Source organism: Nicotiana tabacum, chromosome 6 (assembly GCF_000715075.1).
Source record: "Nicotiana tabacum cultivar K326 chromosome 6, ASM71507v2, whole genome shotgun sequence".
In the NCBI taxonomy this organism is placed as follows: domain Eukaryota; kingdom Viridiplantae; phylum Streptophyta; class Magnoliopsida; order Solanales; family Solanaceae; genus Nicotiana; species Nicotiana tabacum.
In genome coordinates, this window is record NC_134085.1 from 122948720 (window position 1) to 122966693 (window position 17974).

Sequence of the window (17974 nt, forward strand, 5' to 3'; positions counted from 1 at the left end):
GTAAATGAGACACAAATTTTACATTACAAAATTATGTACAAATATTAATTTGAATAATATTTCATGTACAATGCGATACATTTTTTATGTTACAAAATTCTATACAAATATTAATTTGAATAATATTTTCATGTACCGGATTGGTAATTATATTCGTAACTAAATATATTAAAACAAAATTATTAATATTAAATTATATTTAAAAAATAGATACTCCTTTTATTCCAATTTATGTTATAACATATTTGACTGAGTATAAAATTTAAGAAAGAAATGAAGATTTTAAAGATTTGTGGTCCTTAATAAGGCATAATATTTGTGTGGCTATAATTATTTTTTAAAAATGGTATTAAATGTGCCATAACATTTATATTACTATTGAAGTTTTTAATTGAGGGAAGAATTAAAAATTTATATTTATTTATTTCTAAATTTAGATATAAATCATTTTTTAGAAAGGATAAAAAAAAATAGATTCTCGTAAACTGAATGAGATAAGAGTGCATTATTTTGTTGCCACTCCTTCCATTAAACTGAAGTTTGCAATGAACGAAATGGATGATCAGAACACAAAACCTTATTATTATTATTAATTTTTTTTTTTAAAGCCAAGTTAAAAATCAAACTTGATGGCTAACAACAAACTTCCTTCAATATTTGGGATAAATTGTCAACCTACATATTGAAGTAGACGTGCTTTGGGTTGAAGTTATTGGTGCCTAAATTAAATGGCCCTTTGCGACCAAAGGACGCGAAGTTGACAATTGCAAGCCACCATAAATGAATCAATATTTATATTAAATCAAATGAAAATTGAGGTAAAGTATATACTATTAAGTAATCTTGATTAAGTAATAAAAAATAAGAAGACATATATCATACATTAATTAATTTGTAAGAACATCTGAGTTGTAGATTTTTTTTATTTATAGACATCATATGGTTGATTCAATGTTTTGGTGTCGAATCTATCTTAGCTTAATATTTTCGATGCAAAGCATAAATTTACGTGTAAAACTATTAAAATGTAGAATAGAACATGAAAGAAAGAATTATAACCACCTAAAAAATCATTATAGCAATCCTAGCCAGATGAAATCAAATTTTGGTTGGAAATTAATTTAAAGCAATATATTTGTTATTCTTTTTTTACAGAAATGATGAATATACTGTTTAATCTAAGATTTGATTAGTAGACTAAAATAATTAAATCTATAAAATTAGGCCGCAAGTATATTTCAAACTTCATATAAATAGATCTCTGTGAATTGAAAGCAAATAATTAAAAATGAGAATAATATGAAAACAATTTAAAGGAGTAAGAGCTTCTTATGATGTTTAGCATAAAACTTTGAATTCGTAACTGTACAGGAATTAATACCGAATCCCGAATATTTTCGAACTGATTAATTTACCTTATATGGACACTTTATGACTTTTCGGACAGTTACTCCCTGAAAAAAGAGTATAGCGCCAAAATACCAGGCGCTATATATAAAACTTAATGTATAGCGTCAGGTATTATGGTGTTATATTTGGGCGTGTCAGCTTTTTCAGTATAGTACCACAATACTTGGCGCTATACATTAACGGCACAGTTAACATTAATGTATAGCGCCAAGTATTGTGGCACTATATATAAAAATGTCATCTTTTTTTTCCCCCCACCTATTTATGTATTTTGAGTCCAAAAGAACCACAATTGGGTTCCGGACCCCTAGTTCTTGTATCGCTGGCGATATCACGATTAATTTAGGATGTGTTTGGAAAGACAAGAGGGGTTGCTCTGATGGTAAGCAACTTCTACTTCCAACCAAGAGGTTGTGAGTTCGAGTCTCCCCAAGAGCAAGGTGGGAAGTTCTTGGAGGGAAGGATGTCGAAGATCTATTTGGAAACAACCTCTCTACCCTAGGGTAGGGGTAAGATCTGCGTACACACTACCCTCCTCAAACCCCACTAAGTGGGATTATACTGAGTTGTTGTTTGGAAAGCCATCTAGGCATTGGACTTGAGTGTAGTAACAAGTGATATGATTTGGCTTATTTGTTCGAAGGTAATTAAATAAGTACAATAACACTATCCAATTCTTAACATTGTTTACCCTAAAAAATGAGTAATAATCAAATTTGTACGCGGTTTAAAGGATAAGTGATTTAATTCAACACGAATAATTAAGAACAACAGGTAATTAAGTTAAAACAAAATTGAGGGCGAATATTACGGCTCCCTACTCATCATGCATAACTGTTCTCCACATTTCTCGTGATCTAGAAACCTTACTTGGTCTGTTTGTTATTTCACCATGCCCGATCCCAAAGGCATCATTTACTCCTCCTGGGTTCCGTTAGAAGGGTCCTTCAGCCTCGCTTGTAATTGTGTCAAGCCGTGCTTCCCTTTTTTGTTCCTTATCAAGGAAAACTCTGCCCCCGATTTTACTCGTAGACAGATAGTCCCCTCGCTTCTTGGAGATCAGATTTATCGAAGCAATGGGAAGCGATGAATTAACCCATGTTCCTTCCTCCGTACGCTACAACCAAGCTGACGGGTCATTGAAACGTCCCATCAGTCACGTCGTTCTGGCTTCGGACACGTGTTAACCGCATGTTGACTATCCTCGAATGTGAAATGTCACGCATTGATTATCCTTTCTCTATAAAAGCTTTGGTCCCTTTTTCACTTTCCGATTCTAGAGCCTCTTAATTTGCCCTCGAACTCTTTACTTATTCTTAACCCCTTCAAATCTTCATACATTGTTTCTCAGATCTACATATTTTTGTCCTCCCATCTTCAAATCTTCATACTCCATCTTCAAATCTGACCTTCATACTTTCATCCTTATCTTTAAATCTTCATCCTCACTTTCAAACCTTTATATTTTCTAGAATTCGATGGTGAAGACTTTAAAATCTGTGCCTCAACAGACCATTCCTTCAACTTCTAACCCGGCCACGGATGCCGAGGTAACCATGCCCGAGGTGGCCCCGGAACCTCCCCTAAAGAGGTTCATTCCTGGAGGCTGCTCCATTGAGAACAACTTCAAAGTCGAGAAAGCCTCTAGTCAAAAGGACCGAGGCGAGGGGCTATGAAGGTACATATGCTCCATTCCCGAAGATACACTCCTTACAGTTGGGGAGGACCGCAACTGTGGCAAGGAAGTGGTCGTCCCTGGTCCTGATGAGGACATTACCACTCACATGGAGGGGTATCTAAGTGTTTAAAATTACCCCTTCACACTTGCCCCGGTGGACCCCATAATCCTTGGCTTTTGCAAAAGGTATGAGGTCTTTCTTGGGCAGGTTCACCCATCCTTCTTGAGGATCACAATCCTCCTCCGCCATTTTGTCAACAACACTGAAGCATCTCGGTTTACCATCGACCACCTACTACGTCTCTACAATCCTCGGGTTTTTTGGGGGGTTGATCAAGCTCGTTCGTCGAGCAAGTAAAGCTCGGTTCTCGAGTATCGATGAAGATCAAGATCGAGACTGGCAGGGAAGATTTGTTTGGATGAAAACTGAAGATCTCACCCCCCCCCCCTCGAATTTTTGTCGTTCCCCGAGAAGTGGAACTCAACCCGTAAGTTCCTTTCCTTCCTGAATACTTGAAATTTCTTTTGTCTTTTTGTTTACCGTGAAAATGGCAATAACAATTAAATTTGATTTGTGGTTCTAAAAATACGTGATCTATTTTTATGCTAGCTATTAGGCAATAGATGCAAAGTAAAAAGATTATACGACAAGATTATAGCTTAAAACGAGGTAATAGTCAAACCAAACGGTTGGAGGTCGGAGCCTCGAGCTGCCGTATATATGGCCTCGAGGTCGAGTTTGGAGGCCGGCTTAGGGAAATTGAGGGGGACTAACAGTTATGAGAGCTAAAATGATAGCTCTTTATGATCAGTTATAAGCAATAAATGATGAACAATAAATAAAACACATGAATATAAGCAATAATTGGAAGCAATGAGATCAAGAGGATATGTTAGAGAGCAGAGAGAATGTTTTTGTGTATTTAGTATTGGGAAACTGATGTCTACAAAATGATAAGGATCCCCTTTATATATGAGGGGAAATCCCAACATAGTACAATTGCATTTATTATAAAGATATGGAGATGGTACAACTAGTTAATACCTTGATTCATTTTTGGAGGAGTTCACTAGACTTTGTCAGCCCTATTTATGCGCCTTGGGAACTCCACACTTTCTCATCATAACTGCTGATCTATAATGCCCCAAGGTTGGACATTGATAGACCCTCGGGGGTGAATCCCAACCATAGCCTCGAACCTTTGAAAACGTGCCGACGAAGCATCATAATGGCGGAAAATTGGGCCCTCTTATTTTGTCGTATACAGATAGTCCCCGCATTTCTTAGGGTGAAACGATAAGAAATGGCTTTGACATCCATCTCTCTGAACTTCCCGCGATGATGTCATACTTATGACATAAGCCTTTGTGAAAACTGGGGCGTCCCATCAGTTTATCTTTCCAGAATCATTCAATGTACTGCAGATTCTTACTCTCCAAAGCGATAATATCGCCGCCGATCCAGTTCCCAAAAATGCGCTGATTGCGCCTGCTGATACGTCTTTTAAAGACATTGATGACGCCATCGGTTATGTTTTCCAAAGAGTATTGATTGTGCCTGTCGGTCGCGCTACCCTTTAAGGCTTTCTCGAATCAAACTTTGCTCAGTCATTCTTCACCATTTTTCAACTCCTTTCTTCTCATCGCCTCCATCCAACTTTATTTTTCATGTCTAACGCCTGTGGTCGTAGGGCCATGCGGCAGCAATTCCACCGGCTACACAATGGCCCTTTCTCAAAGATGTTTTTCTCCGAACGGGATTGCCTTAACTTGTTGTTGTTGTTGCTACTGCTGACGTCGTTGGCTCGAGGCGACGAGATAGGGGCACCGATTTCTTGTGACTCGGGAAGATATTTGGACTCTACACGGCTGCTCAGGAGGATGTTTGGACTTTACACCACTTCTCACCTCCCTACTCCGGCCTGGTGTGGCACTTCGTCCCTTTTGCTTTCCGTGGGGGGTGAAGTGGCACTACCGGCCGCCGACTTGCATGGAACAATGTCCCAAGAAGTGGACTCAAAGTAGCCGCGCAAGTAAGGCCTGCGATCACCGAGCCTTCCTCCGTATAACTTTCCTCTTCTTCATCTTCTCCCTTAAAGATACCATTTTGGAAGACCGAGATGAGACCCCTGAGGAGGTGGTGCTCGAAGATACTGCCGCCGAGGATGTACCCTCGAGAATAGATTAGGCTCTTGGCTATTACTATGTATGCTATTTTGCTTCTTCGTTTCTGTGTAAGGACCCATCATGGGCTTTTGTAATCATATGCTTATGAATACAAAGATGTTTCTTCAATTTGTCTCTAATTTATGCTATATTTCCTTTTATCTGCATTTATGGAGAATCTAACTACATGACTTTACCGATTGGTGCAAATATCGAGCCCAGGTGCAAGTATTTCTTATAGCTCTTGATTGATTAACATGATTCTCCGTAGAGCCCTTTACCGTTCCTTAGACTGAGCCCGGATTGGATTGATAAACTCGGGTCGTCGGGGTCCCCGAATTCGAGTCAAATGAGAGTAGGGCTTCAAACTTTCAGTACGAGACTTAGCCTTTTAGACCCCGCGATAGTCCTCGACGGGGGGATTTGCTCGGACGCCTGAGAATGAAGATAGCCATTAGGCTTTCGGGAGCAGTCCCTGAGTGGGGGTTCGCTCAAGCTCGGGCTATCTGAAAACTTGTTTGAACTCAGTGTAGGTAGCCTTAAGGCATTGTAGATAGATCCCGGATGAGGGCTTACTCGGGTTTAGATGGTACTTCGAGGCCAAGCCCATATGAGTAGGTTTTTAGAGCTTATCTTTTTTTTGACAGAGGGCCTCAAGATCGGATACCATCTCGGGGCTTGGGATGATGTCAATGGCTCTTTGGAGCATATTTTCTCTTTGGTGGAGGTCCTCGAGATTGGATACCATCTCGGGACTTGTAGAGGTACCAATGGATTCTTGGAGCCTATCTTTTTTTGGTGAAGGTCCTCGAGATCGGGTACCATCTAGGGACGTGTAGAGGTGTCATTGGCTTCCTGGAGCCTATCTTCTTCTTGGTGAAGGTCCTCGAGATCGGGTACCATCTCGAGGCCTATAATGATATTGATGGATCCTTAGAGCCTTTCTTCTTTTTGATGGAGATCCTCGAGATCGGGTACCATCTCGAGGCTTGGTTGATACGGGGGTATCTGACCCCAAAACGTCATATGGCGGCATCGAGTGTATGACATGGTTATGAAATGACCGAGGCGATCCCGCCGGCACATCTTGCTAAAGCGCTAAAAACTTTAGCCAGTATTTTTAATTAACTTTTGAGGCAGGCGGATAGTCGCCGCTTTTTCCATATATAGAGCTGTCTTCGTCGTTTTGAAGATTCCACTATTCTGAGTAGTTATCCTCTCTTATAGAGTTCTCTTTTCCTGCGCTAGGTCCTCCATCATTTCAATTTTGATGCCCTTGCTCAAATTCCCGCTCCAATTCCCTAGTTTTACCATAGTCATGGCCGCTATGTCGGGGTCCGCTCGACAAGGAGAAGGGAGTTCTGCCTATGGGCATTTTGTTTCGAGGAGGGATCTTCTTGAGTTGGTGAGAAAGGATTGTGGATGGGGGGAAGAGGTAGTACTGCGGGTACCTTCCCCGGAAGAGAGCATCATGGACTATGCTGAGGGGTTTTTGAACGCGTACACATACCCCTTTATGCTGGGCCCCCTTGATAGGGTTGTGCTCGACTTCTGTCGAAAGTACCCGGTTACCTTGGCGCATATTCATCCGTCATTTTGGCGGATAGTATTGATGATAAGGTTCTTTGTGGAGAAAACAGGGCTCGAATTCACTCTTAGCCATCTCATTAGGCTGTATCAGCCTTTTCACCATCAAGGTCTGCTAACCCTACGATGCCGATCCACTATGCCTTTCGTTGTTGATGAAGAAGAAGATAGAGATCGGGGGTGGATGAGCCAATTCATCCAAGTACAGACTGTCGATATTATCCCTGCGAAGGTTCTGCCATTTCCTAAGGAATGGAATTTCACACGTAAGTGGTATCTTCGTGCCTTTGTAGTTTTTTTTAATTATGGTGAAGGTGGGCTTTGTAAATGTGCCTTCCTTTCCTTTTCTGTAGTGATTTCATGGATGCCGGGCAAGGTTCTCAATCTACCGGATTGGGTTCGAAAGTTGGCGACCCACTCGACCTACAATGAGCGTAAGTAGAGAGCTTTATCTAAGGATAGGTGGGGGGAAAAACACCACGGTACGTGCTATGTGATTTGTCCCCCCTTCCCTCTTCCTTGGGAATGAACTTTTTTCTTATGCGTACTAACACTGTCATCGTAGGCATTGGGGAGTCCTTCAAAGTGAGGTCGTGCCCTCTAGGAGAGGGAGAAAGACCACCGGCCTCAGGACCGAGGGATGATAATAACAACAATAAGCAGAAAAGGCCTTTGCAAGAAGAGAGTGATTGTAGCAAGACGAGTCCGGCCCAGAGGCTTAGAGAGGGAGTATCAGCCAAACCTGCAGTACCCGGGTTCTCTGGATTTAGAGAAACGATCCCTCCTCCACTGCTATCTTCCTTTACCGTCAAAGGTGCTTCGATGAGTGAGGGTTCTCTGCCGCTGGCTTCTTCTCCCATCGAAGGCACTTCGAGGGATGTTCGACACCAAAGGGCATGTATATCGGTCGACCATGTCCCAAATTGGGGCAGTTCTACCAGGGTAGATGGAGCCAGACCAGTAAATGTACGCTCGACTCTTGAGAAAGCTCAACGGCTTTACTCGGAGGTAGGTTTAGGTCGTTCGTACTGGTTTTATAGTTTTGTAATTTTCACTTTCTCACCATATTTCTCTTCCCAAGATTTTAATAAGCTCAAATCTGAGCTGCTTCGCCGTGAGGCCAGATTGCGAAAAGCCGTAGATAGGGAGAAATCCCTCAGGCTTCTTTGCGATGAAAGGGAAGACGAGTTGGCACACTTGCGGTATGAGGTGAGTCGCAGTTTGAACTACGAAAGCTACCTCGAGGAGCAGGTAACTTTTGTTTCAAGGGAGAACGTGTTTCTTTTTCTATGTTCCGAGGCTAATGTTTCGTTTACTTCAGCTCCAAAAAAAGACGGAGGACCTGGAGCACCTTAGGGACGAAGTTGGTCAAGCCAAGTTCGAGCACGATGGGCTAAAAGCTCAGGTGGATGCCCAGCTATCAACTAAGAAAAGCGCTCTGGCCAAGGCTTCCTCCCTTAAAGTACATCTTCGCAATGCTCATGAAAATAGCTTGGTCCGATCGGACATGATTCCATGACTCAAGTCCGATCTCCTGAAGATGAAGGCCGAAGTCATATATGCCCGGGCTGAAGCCGTAACAATCCGAACTAAGGCTAATAAAAAGGTGGCTGCCTATTTGAAGGATGCTGCCGATGCTCGTGCTAAGCTAAGGAGGGCTCTCGATCAGGAGAGTAGGAATAAAGAGTACGTGAGGTGTAAATCTCGGAGGGAAATCCTTGAGGAAATTCGTGCCAAGGGCTTCGATCTCTCGGAAGAGATAAAACAGACAAAGGCGGAAGAATGTGATGCTAAGTTTCTTCTATTTGATGCCGAAGATGGAGAGAAAGAGACCGACGGACCATAGTCCCCAAGGGGGACGTATATTTCCTTTTCTGGTTCTGTATATAGTACTTTTCAAAGTACGTTGTAAATGGAGCTTGTACTCCTTCACATATATGTATAAAAGGAAACCTCGCGGTTTTATTTTTCATGCATTTCCCGTTGCCTTGATTTTATCCAGATGAATTGGTCTTCGAGTTAAAGAGGAATCCTTAGATTAGTGGTATGGCTCTGGGGCTCATTGGACTGGCCCGTAGGCTCTTACGTGCTTGGTCGGTACGACTTTTTAGTATAAGCCGACGTTTGAGCTCTTATGCTTTTGCTTTTAGGCATATTTAGTCAACTGTTTTAGGTTCAGTCTCCGAGTCGGGTATTGACTCGAGCTCATTCGATCCTCAAGTTTTTGAATTTTAAGCTGGCCCTTAGGCTCTTATGCGTGGGGTCGGTACGACCTTTTGTGTGGGCTGACGATAGTGGCTCTTACGCATTGGGTCGCTACGACCTCTTATAGGCTTTATTTTTCCCTCGTTAAGGACTTTTCGAAATTGTGTTTTCCTGAATCTTCGACGGTTCGATAGAAAACTCAATTGTGAGTCGTTATATGGCGATGATTGAGCACCTCGAGAGGTTTGGATCGGTGGCTAAGTATCTCGAAGCCTGTATTTAGGAGCTGACATGGTCGAAGCTCTTTTGCCTATGTCGAGGATAGCCTGTTTAACCGGTTATTTTCAAAGTATATTCGAAGTAATTGAAGTCCTGTGATTTTATAGCGACGGTCGGGCATCCTCAAGTCGCGTTAGTTTGACTGGTACAACCTTGTGACCATATGTCGCGCCCCCTTTTTCCCTTCCATCGGAGAGGAGTCTGGGTTTTGACATTCATGGGGCGTAATGACTCATTTCCTTTTTGGAATTGAGTATTTGAAGAGTCGCCACCTCACAATTTTAAGGTGCATTAAGGCACCTATAAGATTTAACTACAACTATGTTTGATAATCAGAGATAGGGCAAGGCTTGAAATTATCCCAATGGGAAGGTGTTAGACACCCCTCGGGATCCACTAGTGTGGTTCCCGGCCAGATAGTTTTTGTGAATTTGTGTAATTAGCAAGTAAACAAATAAAAGTTCAAGTAATAGGGGATTTAAGTTTGAATACACAAACATTTGGAAAAACGATTTAAAAGGGTTTTGAAAAGAGTTACATGCTAAACATGCTCGTAAAAAAATAAAAGGGGGTCCTAGGTTTGTTTGTAATATGGATCACCTCAATGCAATACCTGGTATGACACTCCTTAGAAGAGGGGATACATGTGGTATTAGCGCACTGGTCATCATATCCATATCTACCCTTCCCACTCCGTGAAGGTATTAAAGCGCAGATTGGTATCAACCTCTATTGCATTCTGTTACTCGTCCCATTCCTATCAATCCCGGAGGAATTTAGGACTACTATTCCTATAAGATGGAGGTTTTAGGCTGACACTTAGGTTTAAAGGTAAAAAGGCTAAGGCGATATACAAAAACACGTAGGACTGCATTTAGAAGGGGAACATATAATAATTAGAAAGCTCATATATACCTCCACAAATAATACATATAAATAGCATGACTTAAACACAGTTAAGGTCTGGATTTTAAAAATCCTAAAGCAGGGTTTGAGTCAAAACCAGATTCATTATATAACTCAGAAAAGAAGTCGGAATCAGGCCTGCTTGCTGGTTGTAGCAGTTGCTATTTAAGCAAATGCAGTTCTAGTTTCATTCGAGTAATTACCTAAGGCTTGCCTAGGCGTAATAGTGATGTCATATGAGCATGATATCTATATTGATTAGGAATGCAGTAGAGCAGTGATTAATTTAAAACAGACTACTTGAGATCTTATAGACATGCTTTCTAACGGTATTAACTTAAGGCAGTGTTTGAAAACTTATTAAGGAAGCGGAAGATTAATTAACTAATCCAATTCAGAAAAAACAACGTGAACTAAACGACTTCTCCAACTAAACTAGTTTTAAGTTCTATAGGCATAATTTCTATTACAGCTGATTTTAAATCCTATAGACATGGTATCTAATTATTAAAAGCTGATTTTAAATCCCATAGGCATGGTGTCTAATTATTAAAAGCCGATTTTAAATCCTATAGGCATGACATCTAATTGTGTGAAACTGAAGCATGCAAAATTTATTAAACTAAAGCAGATCCTATAGGCATATTATCTAATAAACACGTTTGAATCGAAATGGACCCTATGGACATGTTATCTACCCTTCTGCTAGCTAAAGCATGCATAATCACCCCATCTCTTTTTCACTAGCTAACCCCAATATTTGTTTATAAATTATTACAGACCAAATGATTGAAATACCTAAGAAGTGCAAAATAAGAAGTTACAACCATAAGAAGCCTGATTCTGACTTCCTCTCAGAGTTATGGAATAAACCACCCCAAATGCGAATGTAATTTCAAAGCCTTTCTCATATTTGGGTGTGTTAGAGTTCGCTAAGGACCTCAAGGGATCCCGGGCAGTGCTCACACCCAGATTATCATAACCAAATAGAATGAGTGCAGTGTGGAAGTTCCAGCTCTTATGTGTCCAAGTTCAGAGGGAGCTAAAGGGTCCCAAGGCAAGGCTCACACAAGAGGGGCAAAACCTAGATTCTAGGAATAAGTGAGAGTGCTTGACATAGTTTGGAAAAAGAGTTTGCTTAAAACTGGGTTGAAAGTAATCAGTAACAGAGGAAATTTGAAAGCAGTTGTAGTAATAAAACTCAAAACTCAAACAAACAGAATCAGTAGTCATACAAAGGGGTTCGAGGGATCTTGGGGATACACTTGCCTGCAAGCACATGACCCCAGCAGGGGTCTGCTTTGGACATGCATAGCAATAACTGATGCTGGCATGGTCACATACCAGCCAAAAGAACACAAACACATAGAGGGGATAAGGGGGTTTGGGATTCACCAGACAACAAGTACACAATAAGTGACTGACAGAGTATGCTTCAAAACACACATAAGGGAAACATTAATCTAAGGGGGAAGGAAACATATTACAGCATGCTAATAATGTAACTTGACTATAAAACCATAAAAAAGAGTAGACAAGAATAAGGGAAACTGAAACAACTAAAGAAGCATGTTGTTGTTGAGGCTTGAAAAAATTAACTAGGACATACCAGTAGAGAAAGTAGGGTGCAGAAAGATAAAGTAAGCAGGATTCCACAATCTAGCCTTGGCTTTTAGCCGGCTAGACAAAGCAATAGCACAAGTAGTAATAGAGAAAGAGAGAGTTTTGAGTTTAAGTGTGTTTTGAACTCAATTGTTCGTCTCTTTAAAGAAAAGAGGGTAGAGTATTTATAGTTTTGAAAACGAGTAAAGAATAAGGTAATAAGTAAGGTTTCATCACAGACATGGGAATAATCACAATCAAAATCAATTAACATGGGTACTTCCCTTTAATCAAGGGATTACTGCTCAAACGGATACTAACAGGGTTAATTAAAGAAAGAAATCAGTTTGAGCCAGATTGATTCTTACCATATAAGGGGGTAGTAAAAGTATAAGGTAAATATTTGGGTCTAAGTAAAAAAATACTTAATTTTGGGAAAGGATTCAAGGTAAAAATCATCACAGTAATTAAAGGAAGGGAATCAATCAATTTAAATAAATGAATAAAAATTAAGGTTTATAAGGGAACCTTTTGCAATCAGTCGTAATATTGAGGAAATCAAGATCAATCAATAAAGAATCATGATTCTGCAACCTGACATATAAATAGCAAGGAATGAACAAGCGTATTAGACATGCAGGATCAAACATGTTGACAAAAGAAGAAACACAAACATACAGTAGTTGCAGGAGTAGGCTAGGGTTCGAAACCTACTCGAAGCACAGTAGTCAACGAAGTCGAGTAGTCACACTGAACTAGAGGGCAGAGAACCAAACTAACAAGTAAGAAAGTCAGAAACAAGTAAAGACCTTCAAACTCACAATAATAAGTGAGGAAAACCCTTTTAAGAAATTATGGTTTCAACAATAGTCGAGTTTAAAAAATTGTAAGAACTCAGAATCAGATAAGTCGAACAAGGAAAATGGATTCAAACACAAAGAACTCAATCGAACAGGTATGTACTCAAAATAGACAAGGATAGTTTCAAAACCTGGACAGAACCAAACTATTTAGGGTTTTCAACATGCTGAATCAAGTATAAGAAAAAACATAAATAAATCGTTTGACATAGTAAAAATCATGAAACAACACCAAATATTAGAGAAGAGATCTTTTTAAAAAAGGTTAAGAGAAACTCTAGTCGTTGAAGACGAAGAGTTGTTTTGAAAAATCGAAAGTTTTAAAGGAAAACACTTGAGAGGTTCATAGCATACACAGATCTAAGGTAGATCTGAAAGAAAATTGAAAGCTCTTAAAGGTTAGGGTTTCAGAGAACCCAGAAAAGTGAGAAAGACTCTGAAAAGTTACCGATCTAGCCGAAAATGTCAAGGATCTGACTTGAACGACCATGGATGGCCAGAAAAAGACCAGAGATAGAGGTCGAGCAAGGACTGGACTAGATCTCTTCGAGCTCTGTCCATGAAATCACACAAACGGGCCACTAGAAGATGTAGGAGGCTGGTATACCTCTCAAGCAGCCATGTGAGTCCATGGATTAGGTAAGGATTGAAAGGAATTAGGGTGGAATTGGATGACGACGGCTAGGGTTTATTGAGCCTGCAAAGAGAATTGAGAGGAGAGGGATTCAAGGGCGGCGGGTGGTGAGAAATGATTTAGGGTAAGAGGTCGTTTAGGTTTATTTTAGGTAGGTGAAGTGGTGGCCATTGATCTGGATTAAACGGGTAGGTAGGGATCCGGGCTTGGGTTGTGTTTAAAATTGGGCTAGGGATGGGTTTAATTTGGAATTGGGCTGGGAATTGGGGTTCAATTTAGGATAAAATTTAAATACAAATGAGCTGTTATTTAAATAGCCAATTTCCCCTTTTTAAATTATAATAATAGTAAATGATTTCTGAAAACTAAATTAAAAGGGATGGAATGATTTATACCACATAATTTACAATATATAAAATACAAGCCTCCATTTTATGAATATTAGACACAATTAAACCTTAAAATGGCTAATATTGCAATTATGTGCAATTGAACCTTAAAAATACTAAATAAAATTGTAAAAATATATCAAAATTATTTAAGCCATATTTTTGCCTAAATATAAAAATCCAATAGATGAATTACCAAAAATAATAATTTTGGAAATAATTATTGGGCTTTTTATGGATAAAAAAGTAAAAAATAAATTGATTTAAACCTTTAATAAATTATGGAAAAATAATGAAACATTTGGACATGCTTACGTATGCATATATATGCTATTTTGAAGTTATTTTGCATATTAGAAATATATAGAAAAAATTAGGTATCAACAGCTGCCCCTCTTTACCCGGGAAGGATGAAAGAGTTGTCGGGTAAAGATATGATGGCAAATTTTGACTGAGTGAAATGGTTTGAAGAAGATTTTAGGCTGCACCCTAGCTTCTGAGCTGCCTACATATCCCTAGTTTTACAGTAATCATGCCGTATGTAGTTCAAGATCCGTCGGCGGAGTATGCCGGTGGAGACGTTTCAAGAACGAATGCAATATCCAGGGCGGGGTGAGTGGACGGCTTGCGGGAATGGTTAGGTTTGATAAGGCTAGGGGAACTAGAGTGGGACCACTCCTTCCGGGATGGTCGTTGCTCGCCGGTTTACCTGCAATTAGAAACAATACAAGCGTATACTGTGCATAAATTTAAACATGATGCAAATTCCCATTGGACTATGAATGTTGTCTTTGGATGGTTAGGATGACGTCCTTAGACCATGATGTCCTGGGCCATAAAGCGTATGATAAAGATTCATAGGCCATGAAATGATGCTCTCGGGCTATGAGGATGGTGCCTTCGAACCATGATGCCTTTGAATAATGATATGCAAAAGATTGAAAGGGATCCTCAGGCCATGCCATGGTGTTCTCGGGCTATGAAGATGGTGCCTCTGAACGATGACGCCTTTGGATGAGTTGGCGATATTTTAGCCCATGAAAGATGTAGTAGCATGATGCGGACAAGACAGAGCTTAGTCTTACAAATTGAAGGGCAGAGTTTAGCCCGTAAGAAAAGCAAAATAAATAGTGCTTGAGGTGGCGCTTAGTTTCGAAGAAAATTAGAGGCAGATCTTAGCCTCGAAAGGCAGAATGACAGCCTTATACAAAGATGTGAATGCAGGTGGAGACAACATTTATTCTCGGAAGGCAGAATAGTAGCCTTATGCAGATTGGAAGGCAGAATGGTAGTATTATGCGATGCAGATGTAGACGGAGATAATGTTTAGTCTCGGAAGGCGGAATGGTAGCTTTATGCAATGTAGATACGGATGGAGGTAGAGCTTAACCTTGGAAGGCAGAATAGTAGCCTTATGCAAGAATGCAGATGGAGACAACGTTTAGTCTCGCAAGGCAGAATGGTAGCCTTATGCAATGCAAATGCAGATGGAGACATCGTTTAGCTCGAAAGGCAGAATAGTAGCCTAATGCAAGAATGCAGATGGAGACAACGTTTTGTCTCAGAAGGGAGAATAGCAGCCTTATGCAATGCAAATGCAGATGGAGACAACGCTTAGCCTCGGAAGGCAGAATAGTAGTCTCATGCAATAAAAATAACGAATGATAGCAGTGTTTTCTTAGCTGATAGCAGATTGCGGCATTGTGATTACTGGGAGCATTGTGACTACGGAGCATTTCTTGTGTGTGCTGATAAGAAATGTTGGCAAGTGCAATGGTTCGTATCCTTGAACAATTTTTGTTCCATGGGGATACAATATTTTTAATGATTTCTCAATCCTAGTGTCTGCATCCAAAGAAAAATCATGAGTTTTGTAAGGGGAAGGTTAGTTCGTATCCCCGCTGGCTTTGCTTGACTCGTTCAGTTTTGATCTGGTGATACCGTCTGTATTGTTGGGGTAGTGTTGCTAAACAAAATAGTTTAAATAATAAACATGCATGATTTTGTAAAAATATGACATAAATGTATAATAAAAAATAGCTTTTAGATGAAACAACGACTGTGACGTGGTTTGGGTCGTTGCAACCTCTCTTGCTATGGAATTTTGAGGGTTCTCCTCAAAATTCTACCCCAGTTTGATAGGTTGACGTTTCAGACTGTTGCTCGTACGACGATTGGCTGAAATAACTTCGAAATTTTTAGGGTCCTCCTCAAAATTTCGCCCCAGTTTCCAATTGCGGGAGGAAATGAAAATATTATTAAATTGTGAAGGAACCCATAGGGCTGCCTACGTATCCCCTCTTAAACGAGAATCAGGTCAGGCGTAGTTCATTTGTTTCACACATAGCTTTCATCAAGTCGCTGTTGAGGTTGGAGCCATTATCAACAATGATTGACTCTAGAATTCCGAATCGACAAACAATGCGGTCGCGGACAAAGTCTGCCACAATTTTCTTAGTCACTGCTCTGTAAGATGCTGCTTCTACCATCTTGGTGAAATAGTCTACAGCTATCAGGATAAACCTGTGTCCATTGGAAGCGGCAAGCTCGATTGGTCCAATAACATCCATCCCCCAAGCGGCGAACGACCATGGTGAGCTTGTTGAATTAAGCTCATTTGGAGGTACCTTTATCATGTATGCATGTATCTGACAGCGGTGGCATTTCCGAACATACTAGATGCAGTCCCTTTCCATGGTCATCCAAAAGTAACCAGCCCAAAGTATCTTCTTTTCTAAGACAAAACCGTTCATATGTGGGCCGCAGGTCCCAGCATGAACTTCCTCTAGTATCCTGGATGCTTCCTTTGCGTCGACACACCTTAGTAATCCCAAATCAGGAGTCCTCCTATACAGGATTCCTCCACTGTGAAAGAAGTTGTTGGACAATCTCCGGAGTGTGCATTTATGAGTAGGATTTGCAAGCTCTGGTACACTCCTTTTGCTATGTATTTCTTGATATCATGAAACCAAGGCTTTCCGTCTGCTTCTTTCTCAACATGGGCACCATAAGCTGGGTGATCATGGATCTTTACTGGAACGGGATCAATGAAATTCTTGTCTGGATGCTGTATCATAGACGATAGGGTAGCCAATGCATCGGCAAACTCATTCTGGACTCTGGGAACAAGTTGGAACTCCGTCTTCGTGAACATCTTTCTCAATTCCTGTACATGATACAAATAACGGGGGTATCTTGGAGTTCTTGGTTGCCCATTCTTCTCGCACCTGATGTATAAGTAGGTCTGAATTTCCAATCACTAGCTACTCTTAAATGTTCATGTCAATGGTTATTTTGAGTCCTAAGATGCAGGCTTCATATTCGGCCATATTGTTGGTGCACGGGAACCTGAGTTTGGCAGACACCGGATAATGCTGACCGATTTCTGATACTAGGATTGCTCATATGCCAACTCCTTTGAAATTTGCTGCTCCATCGAAAAACATTCTCCAACTATCATAGAATTCCATAATGTCTTGTACTATGAATGATACCTCTTCATCAGGAAAATATGTTTTCAGGGGTTCATATTCTCCATCCATGGGATTCTCAGCGAGGTGGTCCATTAGTGCTTGTCCCTTTACCGCTTTCTGATTTACGTAGACAATGTCAAACTCACTCAACAGGATTTGCCACTTGTCTAGCTTGCCGGTGGGCATGGATTTCTGAAAGATGTACTTCAAAAGATCCATCCTTGATATGAGATATGTAGTATAGGCACAGAAATAATGCCTCAGCTTTTGAGCTACCCAAGTCAAAGCGCAACAAGTGCACTCTAATAGAGAATACCGAGCCTCGTACTGGGTGAACTTCTTACTGAGGTAATAAATGGATTGTTCCTTCCCCCCATTACATCATGCTGCCCCAGGACACAGCCGAAAGCTCCATCCAACACTGCAAGGTAGAATAATAGGGGTATACCTGGCTCGGGCGGGACAAAGACTGGTGGTGTTGATAGGTATTCCTTGATTCTATCGAAGGCCTTTTGGTAGTCATCAGTCCATTTTGTAGCGGCCTCCTTCTTCAACATCTTAAAGATTGGCTCACAAATAACTGTAGACTGTGCTATGAATCGACTGATGTAGTTGAGCCTTCCCAAGAAACTCATCATATCCTTCTTGTTTTTTGGTGGTGGCAATTCTTGAATGGCTTTGACTTTTGATGGGTCCAGTTCTATTCCTCGGTGACTCGTAATAAACCCAAGCAGGAAGCCCAGATGCGCACTTTACAGGGTTTAGTTTCAGGTTGTACCTCCGTA